At 26.5% G+C, this 17771-nt stretch overlaps 1 long non-coding RNA gene across 2 annotated transcripts in view; it reads left to right on the top strand.

Moving 5' to 3' along the window:
* Positions 1 to 814: 814 nt before the first annotated feature.
* LOC129288850 (uncharacterized) overlaps positions 815 to 17771 on the top strand; it is a 36095-nt gene continuing 19138 nt past the window's right edge. The window contains exons 1-2 of one of the 2 annotated variants that reach the window (XR_008588082.1): positions 815 to 1271; positions 1365 to 1481. This is a non-coding gene — a long non-coding RNA (uncharacterized LOC129288850). The remainder of the gene's footprint in view (positions 1272 to 1364; positions 1482 to 17771) is intronic. The other variant, XR_008588081.1, reaches the window with a different exon arrangement.

Raw genomic sequence — 17771 nt, 5'->3', positions numbered from 1 at the left:
TACAAAATTGTAAATTTGGAAGAAAAAGTTGTAAATTCTTGAAAACATTTAAATGATAACTTGCTTCCTTTTAAATTTAATTTTATTAAAATTATAAAAATGAATTTCAAATTCAATAAGACGAAATCACAAAATTAGTAGATAAAGTTGCAAACTACCAAAATTTTAATTTTGAGAGACAAATTTGCAATTTCATCATCTTGAATTTTCAACTTTCTTTCTTAATTTTAATAGAAAATACAAATATTAATGATTAAATTTAAATAATCATTTAAACACCTCTTGAAATTTACAACTTTTTTCCTTAATTTTGTAATTTTGTATTGTTGAATTTGTAACTAATTTTTTTCAATTTTAAAATTAAAAATTGATTACATTATACAAGAATATTAGCTAAGGATATAAGAAACTTACTTTGAAATGGTCATAGTAGGACTTAAGTGCCATTCAATATTATTGATGAACAATAAAGTATTTTGAATACCCTCAACGGCTACATTTAATCATACTCCCAAGCCACTACGCGAAGAACCATTATTAATTGCGTCCATATTTTTCAAAAGAATTAATGAATAATTTATTAATTTATTAATTCTTGAATTTTTGTCACCAAAGCGTCTGATATACGCATATTCTATTTTCACTGCCGACTAGCTTTTGAATACCCTCCACGGTTACATTTAATCATACCCCAAACCACTACGCGAAGAACCATTATTAATTGCGTCCATATTTTTCAAAAGAATTAATGAATAATTTATTAATTTATTAATTCTTGAATTTCTGTTACCAAAGCGTCTGATATACGCATCTTCTATTTTCACTGCCGACTCGCTTGCTAGACTCCTTTCTCCTCTCCAGTTCCCAGTTCTTCATCCAGGCTTCATTTTCTAATCTCCACAGATCCCATCTCTTGCCTTTGCCTGTTGGTCTTTCTTTCTTCGCTCCGGTTATAAAGATTAGGGAGATTATAAATCAAGATCAGAGTGGTGAAAAATCAAGACGGCATTGCGGCAATGTGCAGTCGCACAAAGAGTAGCAGACAGGAAGAATGGACACTGGAAAGTGAAGACAGTTTCGAATCGATCAGTCGAAGCTTGAAGGAAGAAAGGGAAGCGCAAAGAAGAGTCTCAAACGGCGTCGAAGAAGGGTTTCTTGGAATCAGACACACTCATGACTGTCATAGACGAAGCTCTGTATCTCTCTTTTCTGTTGAGGCTTCAACTCCTCCAACTGCTACTTCTTTCTCAAAATTCTTTAAGGGCTCGAAGGTATACTGTCGCTTACTATTATTAGTTTTTCCTCATGCCATTTTCTTCAATCTAGAAATTTTAGTTATGTTTCTGGATTGATTACGGAATTAGGTCATGAACTGGTGAAATCAACAAACGGCAGCAAAAAAGATGGTGATGGTTTGGCAGATCGAGGCAAAAAATTGCGTCGCTTCTCTAGTATGGTCAAGATGCCACAACTCGTATCAGGTAATTTTCGTTTATCACTTGCAATACCCATAGTTGATATATCATTTCTTACATATCTGATGATCTCCTTTTCTTTTAAAGTTTAAGTGCACATTTTTACCCTTCGAGCTTCGCCTTGTTAATGATTTGGTGGAGTTTAGAATTAGACGCGTTAATTCAATGGATTTGAGGAAAGTATACTAGAAAATATAAGATATACACGAAGGACTTGGGAGGTGTTAGATAGGTGTTCTTTTAACATGATATGTTGTTGGCTTGTGGCTAAGAAATAGAACTGCAAGCGTAAATGCTTATAAATCCGTGGCACTAGTTTCGAGTCATATTACTTTACATATTACTAAAATGATACGAAGGATTAGGATTCTAATTGGCATTCAGTTGAAAGAACCCAAAGGTGGAGGCTTTATATGTGCTTGCACTTCTCAACAATTACAGAGGAGATAGCCTACTTAATTGTTAATTGGTCGTATCTGATTGTTTCTGGTCGGATGTGAAATGAGGTAGACAATTTTCTGAAACTTGCTGATTGAATTATCTGATCATTAATTTGCCGTAAGGAAATTGTTGCTTTTCATAACCTCCCCCTCCTCGCCATGGGTCTCCAAGAAAGAGAGGAAAATAACCTTGCAAAATTACTGAGAATCCCATTCCTGTGTCAATTTTTTGGTGTGTTTGCCACTTGAATACAACTCGTTCTTGTTGAATATCTTTCTTCTTTTGTGATCTCACTCTATTTGAAACCCAAGTGTCAATGTTGAACTTGGATGGTTGTGGTGCATTGTTTCCTAAATTTCATGCTCCGTGATGCAATGCAGAAACAGAACATTTACTTTTTCTTTTGGTAAACTTCTCCCAAAGTCTGTCTGGGTGATGAATGTAGCTTGGGGTGACTACGTTCATTGTTTATCTTGACATGACATAATGTACTAGTGGATGCGTACATGTACCAGAGCTCCTAGTGTTCTAACATGATGCCATAGATTGTTTCAAAAGGATGGCTCCTCTGTGATGAAGAAAGTAGTTTCATCGCATATCTGATATTGTTAATTGCCAGGTAAATTTATCATACATTATAGACATAACTTCACTTACTCATTTTTCTGGTCAATGTCAATATCAGATTATAACTAATAGCCGTTAGGTAGGCATTGAGTTAATTCCAACAGTACTTGTGATTTCTTGTGTTCGAAAGCTCCTACTGTTCTAACGTTTTATGATATATTGTTTCAATACGATGTTTGCTTTGTTGATTGCTGAATGCGTTTGTCATATCTTTAATACCTGTTAGCTATCCATCTTGTGTGTTACGGGACCAATACATCATATGATTGGTTGTATCATGTTGTGTTGTTGTTCACTTCTATCAATCTAAGAACAAAGAATTTCAGTCAGAGAATATTATGTTTCTTGAGATCTTTCTCAATTTTTAAATAAAAGTCATCATTTCTGAATAATGTTAATCTTATATTCATAAAACATGTATCATATTATCAAATATTTTTAATATTTTCTTTTTAAAAATATATTTTTGATGCGGGACTTGAGAAAACCACATTCCCTCACACCATATATAACTCATTGAATTCTCTCTCTTTTTTTCCTCATGCTTTTTGTTGATTTTTTTTTCCTTGCATTTTTCTTTCCCAAAGTATAAGAACATTTTTTTAATCGTTGGTCTTCTTATTATTTATCTATATTTTTTTTACGCTTGATTTTTTTTATTTAGCTTAAATGTCTTCAAAAAGTTCTTAATGATTTATATTTTTCTCGATATCTTTCTCAATTTTCAAATAAAAGTCATCTTTTATTTTCTTCAAAATAATATATTTTTATGAAACCACCATATACCCATAGCATGTATAACTCATTGCATTCTTTCTTTCTTGTTGATTTTTTTTACATTTTAAAGCTCTTTTAATTATAAGCACATTTTTTTAATCCTTGCACTTTCTAGTATTTGTTTTCAAAAAGTGCTTTTTGCTTCTTTTTTTGATATCTTTCTCCGTTTTTACATAAGAGTCAACTTTTATTTTTTGAAAATTATATTTTTAATGTGAAAATTGATGAAACCACTATGAACATACCGCACATAATTCATTGCATTCTTTCTCTTTTTTTTTTTCCCTTGTGCTTTTGATTAATTTTTTTTCTTTAATTTTATTTTTTTTAAATATAAGCGCACCTTTTGAAAAATTTTCACCTTCTGTTATTTATTGACATTTTTGTTTAAGTGCATCTTTGCACCTTTTTATATTTTAAAGCTTTTTTGAATTACTAGCACATCTATTTAATCTTTGCAGTTCCTATTATTTGTCTTTAAAAGTGCTTATTTCTTAACATTTTTATTTGTATCTTGCTCTATAAGCACATCTTCCTATTTGTTGTCTTCAAAAAGTGCTTAATTATTTATATTTATCTTGATATCTTTCTCAATTTTTAAATAAAAATAATCTTTTATTTTCTTTAAAATATTATATTTTGGATAAAACCACCATGCACACATAGCATGTATAACTCAATTGTATTCTTTCTTTTTTGTTGATATCTTTTTTTTTTTCATTTTAAAGTTCTTTTAGTTATAAGCACATATTTTAATCTTTGCACTTTCTATTATTTTTTTTCAAAAAGCGCTTATTCCTTTATTTTTCTTGATATCTTTCTCTATTTTTACATAAAAGTCAACTTTATTTTCTTTCAAAAGAATATATTTTCGATGCGAGACTTAGTGAAACCATTATGCACACACCATATATAACTCATTGCATTCTTTGTTAGTTTTTCCTTGTGTTTTTTATTAATTATTTTCTTACATTTTAAAACTTTTTTAAATATAAGCGTGGCTTTTTAATCTTTGCACCTTTTTTATTTTCATTTTTTGCTTAAGCGCTTTCTTTGCACCTTATATTTTAAAGAATTTTTAAATTATAAACACATTTTTATTATTCTTTGCACTTCCTGTTATTTGTGTTCAAAAAGTGATTATTGCTTAAGATTTTTTTTTTGGTATCTTTCTCTAAAAGCGCATCTTCCTATTTTTCTTTGAAAGTTGCTTAATTATTTATATTTATCTTGATATCTTTCTCAATTTTTAGATAAAAGTCAAGATGACTTTTATTTTCTTTGAAATAATATATTTTGGATGAAAACACCCTGCACACATGGCATATACAGCTCATTGCTTACTTCCTTTTTTGTTGATTTTTTTTAACATTTTAAAGCTCTTTTAATTATAAGCACATTTTTCTCCGAATTTACATAAAAGTCAAATTTATTTTTTTTTAAAAATATGTTTTAGGTGTGAGACTTTATGAAACCCTCAGGCACACATCCCATATATAACTCATTGCATTCTTTCTCACTCTTTTTTCCCTTGTGCTTTTGGTTAATTTTTTTTTCTTATATTTTAATTTTTTAAAATATTAGTGGTACCTTTTCATCTTTGCATCTTCTTTTATTGATTTGCATTTTTTATTTAAGCATCTTGTACCTGCTTATGTTTTATAGGTTTTTTGAAATATAGCCACATTTTTTTAATCTTTGCTCTTTCTATTATTTGTCTTCAAAAAGTGCTTGTTGCTTGACATTTTTATTTATATCTTTCTCTAAAACCACATCTTCCTATTTTTTTTGTCTTCAAAATTTGCTTAATTATTTATATTTTTCTTGATATCTTTCTCAGTTTTTAAATGAAATTCATCTTTCATTTTTCTTTATATTTTTTTTGTACTTTCTATTATTTGTTTTTAAAAAGAACTTAATGTTTTATTTTTCTTGATATCTTGCTCAATTTTTACATAAAAGTGAACTTTTATTTTCCTTAAAAATATTTTTTTCGATGAGAGGTTTGACGAAACCACGACACGCGCACCATTTATAACTCATTGCATTCTTTTTCTTTTTTCTTGTTTTTTGTTGATTTATATTTTGAAACTTATTATATATCTATATTTTTTTGTTTAAACTTGATTTTTTTATTTAGATTAAATATGTCGTCAAAATTGCTTAATGTTTTATATTTTTCTTGATTCCTTTCTCAATCTTCAAATAAAAGCTATCTATTATTTTCTTTAAAAATATTTTTTTGATCTTGGACCTCATGAGAGCGCTAGGCACACATATCATATATATATATGTGTGTGTGTGTATATATATATATATATATAACTCATTGCATTCTTTCTTTTTATTTTTTGGTTTTCCTTCAATCATTTGCTTGATTGTTTTTCATTCGTTTTAAAGTTCCCCCCCCAAATATAAGAACTTCATTTTATTCTTTATCTGTATTTTTTGTGTAATTTTTTATTTAGTTTAAATATTTCTTCAAAAACTGTTTGTTGCGTTATATTTTATTGATATTTTTCTCACTTTTTAAATAAAATCCATCATTTATGTAGAAACGTATCATATTATCATATTATCAAGCATAGAAGTGTATCATATTATCAAGCATTTAAAGTATTTTCTTTAAAAATTTTAATTATGTGGGACTTGAGGAAACATGCATGTACACATAGCATATAGAACTCATTGCATTCTTTCTCTTTTTCCTTGAACTTTTTTGTTGATTTTTCTTACATTTTAAGGCATTTTTTAAATATAAGTACTTTTTTTTAAAATCTTTGCACTTATTTAATTTTATTTTATCCTATACTTGATTTTTTATGTAGCTTAAATATGGCTTTAAGAAATGTTTAATGCTTTATATTTTTCTTGATATTTTTCTCAATTTTAAATAAAAGTCATCTTTCATTTTATTTGAAGTAATATATTTTTGATGTGGGACTTGATGATTAACCTTGTGCACACACACACCCCATGTATAATTCATTGCATTCTCTTTCCTTTTTACCTTATGCTTTTTGTTGATTTTCTTTCATTTTAAAGGTTTTCTTTTTTTTTTTAAACAGAAGCATACCTTTCCATCTTTGTACTTCCTATTACTTATCTTTATTTTTGTTTAAAAATGATTTTTTATTAAGCGTAAATATGTGTTTAAAAAATGCTTAACGCTTTATATTTTTCTTATTACCTTTCTCGATTTTTAAATAAATGTCACTTAAAAATAATATATTTTCGTGAAACCACCATGCACACGTAGTATATATAACTCATTGCATTTTTTTCTTTTTTGTTGATTTTTTTTTTATTTTTGCATTTTAAAGCTCTTGTAATTATAAGCACATTTTTTTAATCTTTGCACTTTCTATTATTTGTTTTCAAGAAGTGCTTATTGTTTTTCTTTCTCCTTGGTATTATTCTCTGTTTTTACATAAAATTCAACTTTTATTTTCTTTTAAAAAATATATTTTCAATGTGAGACTTGATGAAATCATCCTACATTGCACTCTCTCTCTCTCTCTCTCTCTCCCCTTTTGTTTTTATTAATTATTTTCTTACATTTTAAAACTTTTTTTAAAATACATCCGCACCTTTCTAATCTTTGCACATTCTTTTATTTATTTACTTTTTTTTTTTTGTTTAGCACCTTCTTTTCACCTTATATTTCAAAGCTTTTACAAGCACATCTTAATATTTGGACTTTCTATTATTTGTTTTTAAAAAAGTGCCTCTCTTGCTTAACATTTTTGTTTGTCTTTTTCTAAAGCATCTTCCTGTTTTGGTCTTCAAAAAATTGTTTCATTATTTATATTTATCTTGATATACTTCTCAGATTTTAAATAAATTTTTTTCCTTTAAAACAATATATTTTGGATGAATCTACCGGGCACACCTAGCATATATAACTTGTTGCATTTTTTTCTTTTTTTTATTGATTTTTTACTTTTACATTTTAAAGCTCTTTTAATTATAGGCACATATTTTAATCTTTTGTATTTCCTGTTATTTGTTATCAAAAATTTTTATTACTTTATTTATTCTTGATTTCTTTCTCTGTTTTACATAAAGTGAACTTTAATTTTCTTTGAAAAAATTATTTTTGATGTGAGGCTTTGTAAAACCACCACCGTGTACTTAACATATATAATTCATTGCGTTCTTTGTTTCTTTTTCCTTTTTCTTTTTTTATTAATTTTTTTTACATTTTAAAACTTTTTTAAATATAAGTGCACCTTTTTAGTCTTTGCATCTTCTTTTATTTATTTAGCTTGTTTATTGAAGCACCTTCTTTGTACCTTCTTATATTTTAAAGCTTTTTTGAATTATAAGCTATTATTTGTCCTCAAAATGTGCGTACTGTTTAACATTTTTTATTTGTATCATTTGCTATAAGCACATTCTTCCTAATATTTGTTTTCAGAAAGTGCTTAATTATTATTTTTATCTTGATATCTTTTCTCAATTTTAAATAAAAGTCATCTTGCATTTTCTTTATGATAATATATTTGAATGAAAGTACCATGCACCCATAAGCATGTTTAACTCATTGTCTGGTTTCGTTTTTGTTGTTTTTTTTTTTTAACATTTAAAGCTCTTTTAATTAGAAGCACATATTTTTAATCTTTTCACTTCCTATTAATTGCTTTCAAAAAGTGCTTATTGCTTTTTTTTTTAATATCTTTATCTATTTTGACATAAAAGTCAGCTTTTATTTTCTTCAAAAAACATATTTTTGATATGAGAATAGATGAAACCACCGTGCACAATTTATATATAACTCATTGCATTTTTTCTTTTATTCCTTGTGCTTTTGATTTGTTTTCTTTAAACATAAGTGCACCTTTTTAATCTTTGCACCTTCTGTTGTTTATTTACATTTTTTGGTTTAAGCATCCTCTTTGCACCTTATATTTTAAAGCTTTTTTGAATTATGAGCTCATTTATTTAGTTTTGCACTTTCTATTATTTGTTTTAATAAGTGCTTATTGGTTAACATTTTTATTTGTATATTTATCTATAAGCACACTTTCTTGTTTTTTTCCCTAAAAAAGTGCTTAATTATTTATATTTATCTTGGTATCTTTTTTAGTTTTTAAATAAAAGTCATTTATTTTCTTTAAAATATTATATTTTGGATGAAAGTACCATGCACACATAGCATATATATAACTCATTGCATAATTTTTTTTTATTTTAAAGCTCTTTTAATTATAACCAGATTTTTTTTAATCTTTGCAGTTTATGTTATATTATTTATTTTCAAAAAGTCCCTATTGCTTTGTTTTTTTTTTTTTTGTATCTTCATTTTTTCATAATAGTCAGCTTTTATTTTCTTGAAAAAACAATTCGATGTGAGACTTAATATAACCACCAGTCACACACCATATATATCTCATTGCATTTTTTAGTAGTTATTTTCTTATATTTTAAAACTGTTTTTAAATGTAAGTGCACATTTTTAATTTATTCACCACCTTTTATTTTTCTACATCTTTTGTTCAAGCATCTTCTTTGCACCTCTTTATATTTTAAATCTTTTTTGGATTATAAGCACATTTTTTAAATCTTTGCACTTCCGATTATTTGCCTTCAAAAAGTATTTGATGTTTTATTTTTTTTCTAGATATCTTTCTCTGTGTTTACACAAAAGTCAGCTTTTGTTTTCTTGAAAAAATATTATATTTGGATGAAAGTACCATGCACACATGGCATATATATAACTCGTTGCATAATTTTTTTTTGATTGTTTTTTTCATTTTAAAGGTCTTTTAATTATACACAGATTTTTTTAATCTTTGCAGTTTATGTTATATTATTTATTTTCAAAAAGTCCCTATTGCTTTGTTTTTTTTTTTTGTATCTTCATTTTTTCATAATAGTCAACTTTTATTTTCTTGGAAAAACAACTTCGATGTGGACTTAATAAAACCACCAGTCACACACCATATATAACTCTTTGCATTTTTTAGTAATTATTTTCTTATATTTCAAAACTTTTTCTTAATGTAAGTGCACATTTTTAATTTATTCACCACCTTTTATTTTTCTTCATCTTTTGTTCAAGCATCTTCTTTGCACCTCTTTATATTTTAAATCTTTTTGGATTATAAGCACATTTTTTAAATCTTTGCACTTCCTATTATTTGTCTTCAAAAAGTATTTGATGTTTTATTTTTTTTTTCTTGATATCTTTCTCTGTTTTTACACAAAAGTCAGCTTTTATTTTGTTGAAAAAATATTACATTTTGGATGAAAGTACCATGCACACATAGCATATATATAACTCATTGCATATTTTTTTTATTTTTTTTCATTTTAAAGCTCTTTTAATCATAACGAGATTTTTTTATTCTTTGCACTTTATGTTATTTTTTTTTATTTTCAGAGAGTCCCTATTGGTTTTTTTTTTTTTGTATCTCTTCATTTTTACATGATAATCAAGTTTTATTTTCTTGAAACAACAATTTCGATGTGAGACTTAAAAAAACCACCAGTGACACACCATATATATCTCATTGCATTTTTTAATAGTTATTTTCTTATATTTCAAAAACTGTTTTTAAATGTAAGTGCACATTTTAATTTATTCACCACCTTTTATTTTTCTACATCTTTTGTTCAAGCATCTTCTTTGCACCTCTTTATATTTTAAATCTTTTTGGATTATAAGCACATTTTTTTAAATCTTTGCACTTCCTATTATTTGTCTTCAAAAGTATTTGATGTTTTATTTTTTTCTTGATATCTTTCTCTGTTTTTACACAAAAGTCGGCTTTTATTTTCTTGAAAAAAATATTTTTTCGAGGAGAAACTTGATGAAACCAGTTTGCACAAACACCATTTATAACTTGATGCACTTTTTTTTTCTTTTTGTCCTCTTGCTTTTTGTTGATTATTTTGCATTTGAAAGAATTTTTAAATATAAGATCGTCTTTTTGCTTGATTGTTTTTCATTCGTTTGAAAGTTTTCTTCCAAAATATAAGAACTTCATTTTATTCTTTACCTATATTTTTATGTAAAACTTTAGTTTTTTTATCTGTCATTCTATCGAAAATACGTGATAAGGAGGTAAAGGAAGCTCTTAAGAAAATGGCAAATGGTAGAGCTAACGGACCTGATTGTATTCTATCGAAGCGTGGAAATGTTTAGGTGAAGAAGGGGTGAGATGGTTAACTAAGTTATTTAATGTGATTTTACGGTCCAAGAAAATGCCTGATGAGTGGAGGAGAAGTACATTAATTCCTATTTATAAAAATAAAGGAGATATTCAGAATTGTACTAACTATAGAGGGATTAAACTCATGAGCCACACAATGAAATTGTGGGAGAAAGTAATTGAGCACAGGTTGAGATTGGAGACAAGTATTTCTGAGAATCAATTTGGTTTTATGCCAGGTAGATCAACTACAGAGGCGATTTATCTACTAAGGGGATTAATGGAAAAGTATCGTTGTAAAGATAAAGATCTACACATGGTTTTTATTGATTTGGAAAAAGCTTATGACCGTATACCAAGAGAAGTGCTTTGGAAAGCGTTGGAAAAAAAGGGAGTACGGATTGCTTATATTAAAGCCATACAAGATATGTATGAGGGGGTAAAAACTAGTATAAGAACGCCTAGTGGTCAAACAAAGGATTTTCCTATAAAGATTGGACTACATCAGGGATCATCTCTGAGTCCTTATTTGTTCAACTTGATTTTAAATGTTTTGACGGAACATATTCAAGAGGAAATCCCGAAATGTATGCTCTTTGCGGATGATATAGTTCTTATAGCAGAGACAAGAGAAGAGGTTAATTGCAAACTTGAGTTATGGAGGAGGACATTGGAGTCGAAAGGTTTTCGTCTGAGTAGAAGTAAGACGGAATATTTATATTGTAAATTTGGTAAAGGACTATTCGAAAATAATTTCGAAGTGAAATTGGGAGATCAAATTATACCTCAAGTGGAAAAGTTTAGATATTTGGGAGCCATTATTCAAAATGATGGCGAAATCAGTGGAGATATTTCACATAGAATTCAAGCTGGGTGGTTTAATTGGAGAAAAGCTAAAGGAGTTATTTGTGACCGTAGGGTGCCTAATAAACTTAAAGGAAAGTTTTATCGTACTGCTATCAGACCGGCAATGTTATATAGTAGTGAATGCTGGCTTTAACGGGACAGCAAGAGCATAAAGTTGGAGTAGCAGAGATGAGAATGTTACGATGGATGTGCGGACATACACGTAAAGATAAAATTCGAAATGAGCACATACGTGAAAAAGTGAGGGTGGCACCTATTGAGGAAAAAATGGTAGAAAATCGGTTGAGATGGTTTGGGCATGTACAAAGAAGACCAAGGGAGGCACCAGTGAGAAGAGTGGAACATATAACTTTGAGTCCGATTAAGAGAGGTAGAGGAAGGCCTAAGAGAACACTCTTGGAAGTTGTTGAACGTGATCTCTTAATTAATAATATTTCTAAAAGCTTAATAAATGATAGAGCACAATGGCGTCTTGCAATCCATGTAGCCGACCCCACCTAGTGGGATAAAGGCTTGTTGTTGTTGTTGTTGTTGTTAGTTTTTTTATCTAGCTTAAATATTTCTTCAAGAAAGTGCTTATTTTTTTTTTTGCTGGTTCCTTGTGTTTTTTTATTAATTATTTTCTGACATTTTAAAACATTTTTTAAATATATGAGCACCTTTTTAATCTTAGCACATTCTTTCATTCATTTACCTTTTTGGTTGAAGCAACTTCTTTTCACTTTATATTTGTAAGCATTTTTGAATTATAAACACATCGTTTTAATCTTTGCACTTCCTAGTATTTGTCTTCAAAAAATAGCTATTGCTTGACATTTTTATTTGTATCTTTATAAGCACATCTGCCTATTTTTGGTCTTCAAAAATTGGTTAATTATTTATATTTATCTTGAGATCTTTCGTACTTTTTAAATAGAAGTCATCTTTTATTTTCTTTAAAATAATATATTTTGGATGAAACCACCATCCACGCATACATGTTTAACTTATTGCCTTCCTTTTTTTTTTTTAATTTTAAAGTTCTTTTAATTTTAAGCACGTATTTTGAATCTTTGTATTTCCTTTTAGTTTTTTTGAAAAGGTTCTTATAACTTTATTGTTTCTTGATATCTTTCTCCATTTTTACATAAAAGTCAACTTTTTATTTTTAAAAAAGTATATTTTCAATGTTGGCTTTATGAAACCACCATGCATACAACATGCATAACTCATTGCATTTTTACTTTTTTTCCCCTCATTCTTTTTATTATTATTTTTCTTACATTTTAAATATTAGCGAACTTTTTTAATCTTTGCACTTTCTTTTATTCATTTACCTCTTTACTCCTCATATTTTTAAAGTGTTTTTGAATTGTAAACACATTTTTTTAATTTTTGCACATCCTATTATTCGTCTTCAAAAAGTGCCTATTGCTTAACATTTTTATTTGTATCTTTCTCCATGAGCACATCTTTCTATTTTTGGTCTTCAAAAATTGCTTAATTATTTATATTTATCTTGATATCTTTTTCTGTTTTTAAATAGAAGTCTTCTTTTATTTTCTTTAAAATAACATATTTTGGATGAAACCAATATGCATGCATAGAATATATAATTCATTGCATTTTTTCTTTTTTGTTTAATTTTTTTCCATTTTAAAGCTCTTTTAATTATAAGCATATTTTTTTAATATTTTCACTTCCTGTTATTTGTTTTCAAAAAGTGTTTATTACTTTATTTTTTCTTGATTTCTTTCTCCGTTTTTACATAAAAGTCAACTTTTATTTTCTTCAAAAAATATATTTACAATGTGAGGCTTGATGAAACTACCATTTATAACTCATTACATGTTTTTCTTTTTTTTCCTCATGTTTTTTGTTTATTTTTTATATTTTAAAGCATTTTTAAATATAAGAAATTGTTTTTAATGTCTGCACTTCCTCTTTTGTATCAATAACTTTTTTTTTTTTTAAACAGGTTTTTTTTATTTGGATTAAATATGTCTTCTAAAAGTGCCTAATTATAAGTACATCTTTTAAATCTTTGCACTTCCTTTTGTGTCTTCAAAAAGTGATTAATTATTTATATTTATTTTGATATCTTTCTCAGTTTTTTAAGAAAAGTATTTTCTTTAAAATAATATATAGTTTCGATGAAACTGCCATGCACACATAGCATATTTAACCCATTGCATTCTTTATTTTTTTGTTGATTTTTCTTTCATTTTAAAGATTTTTTTAATTATAAGCACATATTTGTAATCTTTGCACTTTCTATGATTTGTTTTCAAAAAGTGTTTACTGCCTTAATTTTTCTAAATATCTTTCTCCATTTTATATAAAAGTCAACATTTATTTTCTTCAAAAAAAATATATTTCTGATGTGAGATTTGATGAAACTACCATGCACACACCATATATAAGCTTTAATAATTTTGAAAACACCATTGCATTCTTTATCATTTTTCCTTGTGCTTTTTATTATTTTTATTCTTACATTTTAAACTTCTATTAAATGTAGACACCTTGTTTTATTTGTTTACAATTTTTTTTTTTTTTGGGTTTAAGTGCCTTCTTTGCATCTTCTTATATTTTAAAGCTTTTTTGAATTATAAGGACATCTTTTTTATCTTTACACTTCCTATTATTTGTCTTCAAAAAATATTTAATGCTTTATTTTTCTTTGATATCTTTCTCAGTTTTTACATAAAAGTTAGTTTTTATTTTCTTTTAAAATTTAAAAACATTTACGATGAGAGGTTTGATGAAAACCTCCATGCTCAAACACCAATGATAAATCATTACATTTTTTTTATTTTTTTCCTCATGTTTGTTTTTAATATTTTTTTCATAATTCAAAGCATTTTTTAACATAAGGACACCTTTTTAACGTTTGCACTTCCTATTTTGTATCTATATTTTTTGGTTTAAACAGGTTTTTTTTATTTAGATTAAGTATGTCTTCTTAAAGTGCTTGAATTATAAGCACATCTTTTTAATCTTTGCACTTCCAATTATTTGTTTGCAAAAGTGCTTGTTGCTTAACATTTTTATTTGTATCTTTCTCAAGAAGCACAGCTTCCATTTTTTGTCTTCAAAAAGTGTTTAGTTATTTATATTTATCTTGATATCTTTTTGTTTTTTTTTAATTCATCTTTTATTTTCTTTAAAATAATATAGTTTGGATGAAACCACCATTCACACATAGCAGATATAACCCATTGCATTCTTTTTTCTTTGTTGACTTATTATTTATTTTCAAAGTTTTCTTATTGCTTTGTTTTTTCTTGATATCTTTATTCCTTTTATTTTCTTTAAAAAAATATATTTTTGATGCTAGACTTGATAAAACCACCATGCACACATCATATATGACTTATTTCATTCTTTTTCTGTTTTTCCTTATGCTTTTTATTAATTTTTCTTTCATTTTCAATTTTTTTTAAAAATATGAATGCACCTTTTTAATCATTGCATCTTCATGTTTTTTTTAATCTACATATTTTGTTCCAGCACCTTCTTATATTTTATCGCTTTTTGGAATTATAAGCACATTTTTTTAATCTTTCCACTTCCTATTATTTGTCTTCAAAAAATGCGCTTAACATTTTTATTTGTATCTTTCTCTATGAGTACATCCTCCTATTTTTAGTGTTCAAAAATTGCTTAATTTCTTATATTTATCTTTTTGAAATAAATGTCATCTTTTATTTTCTTTAAAACATTATATTTTTGATGAAATCACCATGCATACATGACATGTATAACTCATTGTGTTCTTTGTTCTTTGTTTTTTTTTTTAACATTTTAAAGCTCTTTTAGTTATAAGCACATATTTTTAATCTTTATATTTCCTATTATTTGTTTTCAAAAAGTTCTCATTGCTTTATTTTTTCTTGGAATCTTTCTTCGTTTTCTATATAAAATCATCTTTTATTTTCGTAAAAACAAAATATATATTTCTGATGTTAAACTTGATGAAACCAACGTGCACACACCATATGTAACTCGTTTTATTCTTTTTCTCTTTTTCCTCTTGCTTTTTATTAATTTTTTTAAAATATAGGTGCGCCATTCTAATCTTTGCACCTTTTTTTATCTACATATTTTGTTCCACGAACTTCTTTGCACCAACTTATAGCATTTTATTTTTTTGTGAATTATAAGCACGTGTTTTTAATATTTTCACTTCCTATTTTTTGTCTTCAAAAAGTTCTTTATGATTTATTTTTTCTTGATAAATTTATCAGGTTTTACATTAAAGTAAACTTCTATTTTCTTTTAGAAAACTATATTTTCAATGAGATTTGAGAAAACCACCATGCACACATATAATTTATAACTCATTGCATTCTCTCTCTCTCTCTCTCTCTTCTCGTGTTTTTTGTTGATGTTTTTACATTTTAAAGGTCTTTCAAATATAAGAACATCTTTTGATGTTTGCTCTTCTTATTATTTATTTATTTTTTTTTGTTTAAACATGCTTTTTTTATTTAGATTAAATATGTCTTCTAAAAGTGCTTAACACTTTATATTTTTCTTGATTCCTTTCTCAAGCTTCTTATGAAAGCAATCTATTATTTTCTTTAAAACAAAATAAATTTTTGATCTTGGATTTGATGAAGCCAGCGTGCACAAACACCATCTATATAAAGCATTAAGAACTTTTTGAAGACATAATTTTTATCATCGTATTCTTTCTATTTTTTTCCCTCAATCATTTGCTTGATTGTTTTCGTTGGTTTTAAAGTTTTTTTTCCTCAAAATATAAGAACATTTTTTTATTATTTATCTATATTTTTTGAGTAAACTTAATTTTTAATTTAGCTTAAATATTTCTTCAAGATTGGTTTCTATTTTATTGATAGCTCTTACAATTTTTAAATAAAATTCATCATGGTATTATCAAGTATTTTATTCAAAAATAAATATTATTTATATGGGAGTTGAGGAAATATGCATGCACACAGCACGCAAATCATATATAACTAATTACTTTCTTTCTCTTTCTGATCTTGTTTTTCCTTTTGATTTTTCTTACATTTTAGAGTCTTTTTTAAATAAAAGCGCATCTTTTCAATCTTTGCATTTCCCATTATGTATCTTTATTTTTTGCCTATACTTATTTTTTTTTTAGCTTAAATATGTCTTGAAGAAGTTGATCTCTTTCTCAATTTTTAAATCTAAGTCATATTTTATTTTCTTTAAAAAAATATATTTTTGCTGTGCGACTTGATGAAACTGCCATGCACAGAAACATATATAACTTATGACATTCTCTCTCTTTTTTTGTTCCTGCTTTTTGTTGATTCTTTTCTTTCATTTTAATGTTTTGTTAAACATAACCACGTCTTTTAATCTTTGCATTTCTATTAAAACTTTATTTTTTATTTAGCTTAAATGTATCTTCATTTATATTTTTATTGATATCTTTCTCTAATTTTAAATAAAATTCATCATTTATGAAGAACTTTAATCTTATTTTCTAAAAAAAACGTATCCTATTATCAAGCATTTGGGACTTGAGGTAACAAACATGCACCCATAGCATGTGTAACTTGTTGCATTCTTTCTATATCTCTTTTTTACCTCGTTCTTTTTGTTAATGTTTTTGCTTACATTTTGAAGTTTTTTTTTTAATATAAACACATCTTTCTAAACTTTGCACTTCTTATTACTTATTTATATTTTTTGGTCCATACTTATTTTTTTTATTTAGCTTACATATATTTTTCTTGATATCTTTCTCAATTTTTAAATAAAAGTCATCTCTGATGTGGGATGTGATGTGTGATGAAACTACCACGCACACACACCATATATAACTCATTGCATTCTCTATTTCTTTTCCTTGTGTCTTTTTATTGATTTTTTCTCTTATATTTTAAAACTTCTTTAAATGTAAGCTCAACTTTTTAATCTTTGCACCTTCTTTTGTTTATCTACATTTTTTGTTTAAGCACCTTCTTACATTTTAAAGCTTTTTTTAATTATAAACACATTTTTATTAGTCTTTGCGCTTCGTTTTATTGTCTTCCGAAAGTTCTTATTGCTTTATTTTTTATTTTTTTCGCTTGATATCTTTCTAAGTTTTTACATAGGAGTCAACTTTTATTTTCTTTAAAAAATTATTTTTCAATTGAGATTGGTTGAACACCATATATAACTCATTGCATTCTTCGTACTTTTTGTTTGTGCATCTTTTTAATGTTTCCACTTTGTATTATTTATATATATTTTTGTTTAAACGTGATTTTTTTTATTTCAGATAAATATATCTTCAAAAAGTACTTAATTCTTTATATTTTTCTTGATTCATTTCTCAATTTTTATATAAAGCCATCTGTTATTTTTTAAAAAAATTAAATTTTTGATTTGAGGCTTGATGAAACCACCGTGCAAACACATCATATATAGCTCATTACATTTTTTCTGTTTTTTTTTCCCT

Source organism: Prosopis cineraria, unplaced genomic scaffold (assembly GCF_029017545.1).
Source record: "Prosopis cineraria cultivar Desert tree isolate PC_DT_omini unplaced genomic scaffold, ASM2901754v1 PC12, whole genome shotgun sequence".
NCBI lineage: Eukaryota > Viridiplantae > Streptophyta > Magnoliopsida > Fabales > Fabaceae > Prosopis > Prosopis cineraria.
This window is presented reverse-complemented; position numbering and strand designations above follow the sequence as displayed.